Below are 10418 nucleotides of genomic sequence, written 5' to 3' on the forward strand. Positions count from 1 at the left end.
GTCTAGTTGGCAGCTGGTATCAAGTGGGGTGCCCCAAGGGTCGGTGCTGGGGCCGGTTTTATTCAATATCTTCATTAACGATCTGGAGGATGGTGTGGACTGCACCCTTAGCAAGTTTGCAGATGACACTAAACTGGGAGGAGTGGTTGATACGCTGGAGGGTAGGGCTAGGATACAGAGGGACCTAGACAAATTAGAGGATTGGGCCAAAAGAAATATGATGAGGTTCAACAAGGACAAGTGCAGAGTCCTGCACTTAGGACGGAAGAATCCCATGCACTGCTACAGACTAGGGACCGAATGGCTAGGCAGCAGTTCTGCAGAAAAGGACCTAGGGGTTACGGTGGACGAAAAGCTGAATATGAGTCAACAGTGTGCCCTTGTTGCCAAGAAGGCTAATGGCATTTTGGGTTGTATAAGTAGGGGCATTTCCAGCAGATCAAGGGATGTGATCATTCCCCTCTATTCAGCACTGGTGAGGCCTCATCTGGAGTACTGCGTCCAGTTTTGGGCCCCTCACTACAAGAAGGATGTGGATAAATTGGAGAGAGTCCAGCGGAGGGCAACAAAAATGATTAGGGGGCTGGAACACATGACTTATGAGGAGAGGCTGAGGGAACTGGGATTCTTTAGCCTGCAGAAGAGAAGAATGAGGGGGGATTTGATAGCTGCTTTCAACTACCTGAAAGGGGGTTCCAAAGAGGATGGATCTAGACTGTTCTCAGTGGTAGAAGATGACAGAACAAGGAGTAATGGTCTCAAGTTGCAGAGGGGGAGGTTTAGGTTGGATATTAGGAAAAACTTTTTCACTAGTAGGGTGGTGAAGAACTGGAATGGGTTACCTACGGAGGTGGTGGAATCTCCTTCCTTAGAGGTTTTTAAGGTCAGGCTTGACAAAGCCCTGGCTGGAATGATTTAGTTGGGTTTGGTCCTGCTTTGAGCAGGGGGTTGGACTAGATGACCTCCTGAGGTCCCTTCCAACCCTGACATTCTATGATTCTATCGCTGGCCTCCAAGGATTCCCCACCCACAGCAGATCCACTTTTCTGTATGTTGAACTAGCCAGTTAGCAAGTCAGTAATTGCTTAAGAACATGAGAGCTGAGCACCAACGTCTGAGCTTAACGTGCAGCATTTGGGAACATTTGGGTCTTCCCTTGGGCACAGGAGAAGAAGACACCCCCAAGAACACACTGCCTACAAGCATGAAGGCACCAGTGCCAACTCTGCAATTTCATGAGTAAGGTCATATTGATCCTGCTGGAGCCAGTCTCCCTATGACAACCCACTCTGATTGGCCGCTGTCATTCCTTTCCTGGCTGCTGGAGAAAAGCAGCCAATCAGGGCTGCTGCAGGAGGCAGGCAGGGATCTCCCCTCACTCCAATCAGAGGCCCAGATGGATTTTGGGGGAGGGAGGAAGCTCCTGACATCGTTCTCAAAGGAGTGGGATGGAGGGAGCAGAAAGAGCTCAGCGACTCTGAGTGGCTGTGCTCCCTCCTCCCTTCTTGTGCACAATAAGTCAGTCTGCTCCCTGCTCCTTCCCTCTCCTTCTCCATCCCTGCAGCTCCAACCCAGGGAAGGGGGAACGAGAGAGAATAACCCCTGGTGCTGCAGGAATAGCAGAGATGCACTAAGGGGCAGATATGGAGTTAGAGGGCAGATATTGGGCTGGGATAGGTCCAGATTAATTAAACAGAATCTGTGGGTTTGTGGAGAAGCTAGAAGCTCCACACCATGAAGCAGCATTTTATATAATCTTTTAAAATTTGATCTCAGTTGGATCCTCCAGAGAGAGCTCCCACAATAGGAGCCAAAAATCACCTTACTTGATACATTTAGAAGAGTTGGCAACACTAAGTTTTCCCAGATGTGAGCTCACACCCACACCCACTGAGGTCAAAAAGACAGATGGTAAAAATTAGAATAAACAAAATCTCATGATTTGGGGGCCAAACTCATTATTTTGGGAGGACTGACTTGTGATTTTTGAATTTTGGGGGTGGCAACCCTGTGAAGGAGCAACATCCATTTTATAAAACCTTTCATCTTGAACGATTTCAGAGCACTTCACAAACTGTACACAAAAATCACTCTTTATAAGCAGAGCTGGTAGCACTGTCAGTCAACCTGTGGAACTCCTTGCCAGAGGATGTTGTGAAGGCCAAGGCTATAAAAGGGTTCAAAAAAGAACTAGATAAATTCATGGAGGATAGGTCCATCAATGGCTATTAGCCAGGATGGACAGGGATGGTGTCCCTAACCTCTGTTTGCCAGAAGCTGGGAATGGGTGACAGGGGATGGATCACTTGATGATTACCTGTTCTGTTCATTCCCTCTGGGGCACCTGGCATTGGCCATTGTCAGCAGACAGGATACTGGGCTAGATGGACCTTTGGTCTGACCCAGTATGGCCATTCTTACATTTTTATGTGTCTTTTGCCATTCCAGAGAAAACCTGCTGAAATTTGGCTAGGTTATAAGTGTCTGAAAAAAAATGCAATTCAGTAGATACATGTACAGTAGAGACTTGCTAGAGTTTGGCAGCTTAATTCTGCAAAAATTCCATCTGCACTGAACATGCTTCAGCATCTCACAGCTTCTATATGCCAGCCAGAGTGCACGTGTGCCAAGCCCACAGAGCAACTGAGCATACTCTATCTGGGGATCTAATTGCTGAGCAGGACTTTTCCAGCAACTGCTCCATCCTGCAACCGGAGACCATTGTGGTGCTAACACCAGAACTGAAAGCAAGGAGACTGTCTCCTCTGCATTCTCAATGGTCATTGGCTGGTGCTCAAACATCGTGGAATAGAAGGAGGAGGCATCCTGATTCAAATACAGAGGCGTGAGGAACAGAGAGCCATGGGAGCGGGAAAGGAGCAGAGGGGTATAGCGTGAATAGGCGTATGCAGGGACAAGAACAGGAGACAAGGGGATGAATAGGAGCAGAAGGCAATTGACCGAAGCAGAAGGTGACCAATGGGGTGCAGGAGAACAAGGACAAAAAGGTCTATAACCTCTGGAACTCCATCTCTATAAAGAACTGACCCAAATCCCCACAGCCAATCTCCCCGTTCCTGGGCAGTGTCAGAAATCTGAACGCAGATTGAATGCTGCCCCTCGGCCCCATCTCTGGTAATGATCCATCGCTCAGTGTGGGGTCAGAGAGGCCTTCCAACCTCACCTTTCCCCTTCTTTCTCTCTCTCTCACTTACACACACACCCACCCACACACACACACAGGGTGATCTCTCAGGAGAGCTGGAAAATGGACAGTCATCTCAACAAACCCTTTTTAACATCCATTCAAGAGACGCCCCCTTCTGCACTTACCTAGCATATCCCTGCTCTGTCATTAGTTCTGTATCAGCAGTGGTAGAGCAAGAGAAGGGTTGGAAAAAAGCTGGATGTTCTGAGCCTGAAAGACAAAGTCTGGTTTCACAGAATCACCTGGAGAGGTGAGATCATCAGCACTGTGACACATTGATCAGGACAATTGCTCTGAAGAGCTTCTGACTCCTGAAATCACTACATTTTGTCTGACCTCACAATGATAATCCCAGTCCTGTTCCCTTCTCCCAATTGACTTCCATCCCCACTGGCTCCATCTCTATAAAGAGCTGGACAAAAATCCCAGAGCAACCACTTCATCTCCTTGGGGTATCAGGAATCTGCATTCTGTTTGCAGAAATCTGATTCAAAATGTTTTTTAAAAAAAAGTTTTAAAATTGTTGAAACAAGACATTATGACCTTTTCAAACTGAAAAGCTTCATTTTCTTGTTTGAAACAACTTTTTATTTCAAAATTTAAGTTAATTTCTAATAATAATAATTAATAATAAAGGTTAACAAATTTAAAAGGTCAAAATAAAAATAAACATTTTGAAATGATCAGAATAAAATGTTTTGAACAACCCAATCTACAACATTTTTTGGATTATCGTATCATGAAAAATGTTGAGATTTTTGACTTTTCATCCTGATTTGGGATGGGAAAACTTTTGAAACCTCAAAAACTCTTGTGGGGAGAGAAAACCATTTCCCACACAGTTCTAATCCTAAAAGTCTCTGAGTCTCGGTTTCTCCATAGGTAAAATGACAATTACGATATTCCACAGTCCCACTGGAGTATTGTAAGGCTGGATTCGTTAATGAGCTTAAGGTATTGTGGAGATCTGAGTGTGACGTGCCCAAGAGATAGAAGGCATTAATAGTACAAGATTGTTAATTTGCCTCATATGGCAAATGCATATAGCTGGCCGCAACATGTAGATATGACAGATATGGTTATGACATCCATGCAAAAATCAGGTCCTGTGTCTCTGTATGAAATATTTGATAAAGGGAGCCAAATGTCATCAAAACTTTATAAAGCAAGTACCATACTGCTACTGAGGGGAACAGGTAATAACATTATTTGAAATCAATGGCTATACATCAACTTACTTTCAAGTTTGATCATTTCTGAAGAGTTATGGGGATTTTAGTTTAAATGTTCAGCCTTCAAAGTCTCTGGGCAGAATGAGGAATACCTACTTAGTCCAGAGTTACTGTAGTGGAACATCATTTAAAGGATAAAAAAATAAATCATGAGTCAGATCTTCAGCTGATATGCATGACTTCATAAGTCCATTGAAGTTAGTGGAGCAACTCAGTGATACCAGCTGAGAATCTGGCCCCGTATCTATCTATCTATTGATCTATCTATCGATCTTTCTAACAACATTTCAGATTGGTACAAATTGTACAAATTATACAAATCAAATTAACTTTCCCCCAAACTTGCAGTTTAAGTTTTTGGACTTTGCTCAGATGGGAGAATAAATCACCTTCTGGTTTCCATGCATCATCGTTATTGCATTAGGGTTTCCAACAATGTAGGTGGGAATGGGCAAATAAAGCAGCACCATGTTTGTGAATATTCTTGCATCTGGTCAGTTTGTTTTAGTGTTATTCATAAACCCATTCAGTCCTGAACATTCAGATTAGAAAAAGTACAGGTTGTGCAAATACTCATGACAGTGCATGTTCCTGAGAGTCTCTGTACCAAACATGCACTCAGAGTCATTTTGAAAAGCTGTTTGTTATTCATGCAATAGAGTTATTGTTTATTTAGATTTGTCTGCAGATAGATTAGTCTGCAGTTTAGGTCCTTCAGTCAGAGAACAAAAAGAATATCATGTGATTTAGATGGTGAATCATTCAGTGAGGATATCAAATAGGGCCTAATCCAAAGCCTCTGAAGGCAGTGGAATGAGTCCCATTCATTTAATCGGGATTTGGACTAAGCCTACAATGAATAGGGCAAAGGCTCGCAAATCTTTTCATACTAATGCTTTTATCCTTAAAATTTTTCGGAGAGCAGAGAAGGGTACCTGACCCGACCACACAGAGTAACCTCCCTGTGTCCTCCTTCTAATCATCTTCAACACCCTCATGGCACCCTATCAAACTGACTGTCCCTTGAACTGGAGAGATCTGGATGCAGCTCCCTGCCTAAATTCAACAGCAGAGTTTTTAAGCAGGGTACTTAAAGCGCTGCCAAGGCAGTGCTTTAAAGTAAGGTGGTAGGGGCTGGTACCAGCGGACACTTTTTACCAGTATGCCATACTGGCCCCTACCACTTTACTTTCACCCCTGCTGTGCAGAAACCCACACAAACTTTACATTGCTGCTAGACTCTGGGGGGAAATGTGAAGGGTTCCAGTGAAACTGCATTTTCCTGTTTTGTTTAATCTCCTTTGGGGCAAGATTAGAGATTTGTGCTTGAACTGTTTGCTTTTCTCCTTGTCTTTATCCATATAACAGTCAAAACTCTCCTCTGAGGTGAGTTCTGGAGTTTCCCTATCAAACACAGATACAAGGCAACACTATAATATGCTTTGTCAGAAAGTTGGCACTTCAGATACTAAAACGATACCCTGTAGTCTGCAGCCATGCGGTAATTTTTGCCCGAAGACCTTGTCAGATCTCATAAATTAAACAGAGATGGGCGTGGACGGTACTTGAATGGGAGCACTCCAAGGAAATACAGAGGAGCTGCAGGACCTGGGGATGATGATTTAGGGGAAAGTGCTCTTTCATATAAGCCAGTAGTGAACCAGTGCCTCAGCCAGGTGCTAACAATCTAATCTATGCTCTACTGAAATGCCCGTCACTCTGGTATGCTAGGGAGAAAGGCCTCAGGTACTGGCCTTTAGACGTGATGGCAAAAGGAGGCTTTTAAATCAACCACTTGTAGTCTTTTAAGATTCTGCAGGATTAAGACATAGGCACTGTAGGGCTATGCTTAGGGACTCCAGCCGCTCATGTGAAACTGATGAAATAGTTTCAGAGTAGCAGCCATGTTAGTCTGTGGGTATGGCTACACTGGCGATTTGCAGCGCTGGAAAGCCTCCACCAGCGCTGCAATTAGTAAGTGGCCACACCTGCAGGGCACTTCCAGCGCTGCAACTCCCTGGCTGCAGCGCTGGCCGTACACTTCACTCAGCATGGGGAATAAGGATTCCAGCGCTGGTGCTGCAGCGCTGGTCATCAAGTGTGGCCACACACCAGCGCTGTGATTGGCCTCCAGGGTATAAGGATGTATCCCAGAATGCTTTTATAAATTACTCTCTTTGTTTTGTTATGCAGCCTCTCTTTGTTTTGTTGTGAACGAGCTCCGCGGAGCTCCGTGTTGCCGTTGCTGCTTATCTAAAAAACAAACAGAGCTCCTGTTTGCTGTGATCAATCTGTACCTGGCTGTAAACAATCAAATGAGAGGCAGGCAGGGAGCGAATGAAACAGCGGGGAGTCCTGTTGGCTGCAGGCTGTTTGCAATTAAGAGTTAAGACTAAGGGGTCGGAAACATGTTCTGATTTTTCAAGGCAGGAAGCTAAACACACAGTGTTGGCTCCAAAAATCCCCTCTCTCTCTCCCCCCACTCCCTGTCACACTAGACCCCACTCCACCCCCCTCTTTTGAAAAGCACATTGCGGCCACTTGAATGCTGGGATAGCTGCCCATAATGCATCACTCCCAACAGCGCTGCTAATGCTGCAAATGTGGCCACACACCAGCGCTGGTAGCTGTGAGTGTGGCCACACACCAGCGCTGCTCCTACACAGCTGGATGACCAGCGCTGCAAACCGTAAGTGTAGCCATACCCTGAATCCGCAAAAAGAACAGGAGTACTTGTGGCACCTTAGAGACTAACAAATTTATTTGAGCATAAGCTTTCGTGGGCTACATCCGAAGAAGTGGGCTGTAGCCCACGAAAGCTTATGCTCAAATAAATTTGTTAGTCTCTAAGGTGCCACAAGTACTCCTGTTCTTTTTGATGAAATAGTGTCTGCCTGAGTATGCAGACAATCTGAAACAATAGCTCTGAGAGAGGTGACCTGCCCCATTCATATCTATGGGGTATTAATGCCTTGATCCACTGCTCTGGGAGGCCCTGCCAGTGCCACCCCAACAGAAGACTGTGTATTGCACAATACCTTAATATGCCCTTGAAGTTCCCATGGCAATATGCATACAAACAGAGATATTAGTCTGGCAAAATTCCACTCTGGGTAATTGAATTCTCCCTCCCTACCTTCCCTTCTGTTGAATTGTTAAGCAGTTGCTGCGTTGCAGTGAGAGGTGGCTGCATTTCAGCAATGGGTTTACAGTTTCCTATTCCCAGTCTGTAAAGTTCTTTGAGATCCTTGGAAAGAAAGGGGTTGTATAATTTCAAGATAATTCTTATATCTCTGCCTGTGTGTGCTATGGTTAAGACTCCCTGGCACAGAGAAGGTATCTCCTCTCCCTATGGGTAGCAAGGCCTGGGCACCATGGTGGTGTGCTACCCGGAAATGCAGATAGTTTATTAGATTAATTAGCCAATAAATTCCTTGTGGGAAAAGAGGGAGAAGTGGGTATATCTTAACCTATCTAATCCAGTTGTGGACATCTGCCCTGTCTGGTACATATCCCTCTCTCCAGCCCGGCACTTGATTGAGAGCAGAATGGCTGTGGAGAGGGTAGACAGAATGCCGGTAGTGATATTTTCCCTGCTTGCAATCCAGCCTATTAGATCTGTATTCCATGTCTAACATAAAGCTCTTTAAGCTGCGCGAAAAGTGCTAGACAAATGGCCTGTTACAGTTTGACAAACAGAGTTCCTCTTCGCCTGGCTCTGAGAAGGGTGATGATTCAGCCACTGCCAATGCAAATTAACACAGCCAAACCAAACCCCCCACAGCGTTAAAAGGCACCGAACCACCCTGCACAGGCTTTACTTTAAAAACCACCCTGCTGCTGCCAGCTGTGAAGTAAGTAATTCTGATAAAAGAAACATGCTGTATCACTCACCCTGTCCTGGGTGAGTGAATGGCTAGAGTACATAGTTACAGCGCCCTCTGGTGGCACATAAAATCCTCAACAGAGCTGTACCTGGTGCAGGAATTATGCAAAAGAAAGATGTGAAGTTTGCCAGGCTGCTGTCTCTCAGCAGCTTTAAAGTGCTGTGTAAGTACTAACAGGCAGTGAGGTATAGGAGTGTAAGGATTCACACACTCTAAAATCCACAGAACTCTGTCTGGTTACAAGAAAAATTCTCATCACCAGCAAAAAATAATCACATTTCCCATGGATTTGACAAAAGCAAAAGATTTTCTGCCGTGTCAAATAGACAGAATTTTGACAGAGGGATGTTTCCATAAGCAAAAATTCCCTTTTTTTCCACCTTAAACAACTGCCCATATCCCAATTTCACCAGCATGAAAAGCTTTCAATGCATGATAATACAGAGCATTCCAGTAGTGCCTGTTATTTGAGACTCTCAAAATTCTTTGCACAGATTAACAAATGAAGATTCACTGCATTCCTGTTAGGCAAGCTGTATTATCCCCACATTATGATAGATGGAGGCACAGAAAGGTTAAAAGACTTGCCCAAAGTCACATAGCAAGTAGAAGCCAAAAAGGGGACTGGACTCCAGAGGTCCTGGTTTCTGGCCGACCCTTTTCATCAGTTAGGCCACATTGGAAACACGGAAGCAAAAGAGAATCCTCACAATCCTGTGTGCTCACTATCTGAAGGTGCTGCACATTAAACAGCAACACAGAATATTTCACATGACACTCCACCAGCAAGGGGGCATCAGGCATTTGTCAATTTGTCCTCCTAAATTAGACACATATCCCAAAATCTGTGAGTCAGTACTGGTTTCTTTGGAGCTCCCCTGCTTGCCTGCGTCCCATTAACCTTTTCAGCTCAGCAACCCACTCAGCCTTCTGTTTGTGCTATTTCAACCTCCAAAACAGGTGTCTGAAGGAGGTGGCTTTAGTTCCCGTACACATCTCAGAACCCTTTGCAATGGCTGCTGTGGTGCTTTAAAGAGATGCTGCTGTCGCATTCAGACAATGAACCAGGAGCCTGTTAAGAGAGAAGGCTATATGCGGTAAAGTTGGAGAATTCAGAAAGCCAGTGCATGTATCTTTTAGTTATGTCAATGAAGATTGAAATGGGAGGAAGAGCTCTAATCACATCATCTGAGGAGGAGGGACAGAGCACATCCAGGTCAGAAGAGGAGGGGGAGCTCTCTTTTTGCTTCTAGCAAAGAAAGGGGAGTTGTTCTTCATCCTCCTTACGTTTAGCGCTAACTATGCCATGATGCTGCTTGACAAGTTTGTTGGCTGAGCTCCTGTCTACATGCATGTCCCAGAGTATCAGACAGAGCAAATCTGAAACCCAAAGTCCTCAAATGACTGAGAGAAAGGGTGTCCTTTTGGAGGAGGAACTAGATGGACAGATCCTTCAAAGACAGAGGAACAGCAGCTTAAACTGTGCCTCAGCCTATGCCTCTACTCAGCCACAAAACCGTGTCCTTTAAGGACCCATTCCTGTTTGGTGCTAGCATGGATGACACCTCAGAGAAGGTGCTCAGCAGCCGATGGGTTTGAATAGCACCAGTTCCTTCCCTCTACCTGTAGGATTAAAATAAAGCTAGCCCCACCCAGTCACTCCATAATTTGGTTGCCTTCAATTCCAGTAAGTACATTTCCGAGAGCAGTGCATCGTCTGCTTTCTTTTCTTCAGAACTGAGTCAGACGAGATCTCCTCTCATCAAGCCCATTCATGCCCTCTGCATTCCAAGGTGAGACTTTGAAGGGCAACATTTACTGCTGCACCCTGTATCAGCCTTCCTCCTGACTGAAAGGCTGTTTCAAGCCAAGTTCCTCAGAGAGACAGTTTTTACAGATTAGTAAAGCCAAAGCACAGAGTTAATGAGGAATCTCGGAAACATTAAACAGTGTGTACATTCAGATCCCAACAGCAGCAAAGGCTGGATCAGAAGGGAGAGCATATTTAAAGTTAGAGTGAAGATGCAATGAGAATTCAGCAGGTACATCCAGTGTTCTGTTGCCCAGCTGCTGCTCCAGAAGCTGGCATAG

The sequence above is a fragment of the Mauremys mutica genome, chromosome 4, assembly GCF_020497125.1.
Source record: "Mauremys mutica isolate MM-2020 ecotype Southern chromosome 4, ASM2049712v1, whole genome shotgun sequence".
NCBI classification, from domain to species: Eukaryota; Metazoa; Chordata; order Testudines; family Geoemydidae; genus Mauremys; species Mauremys mutica.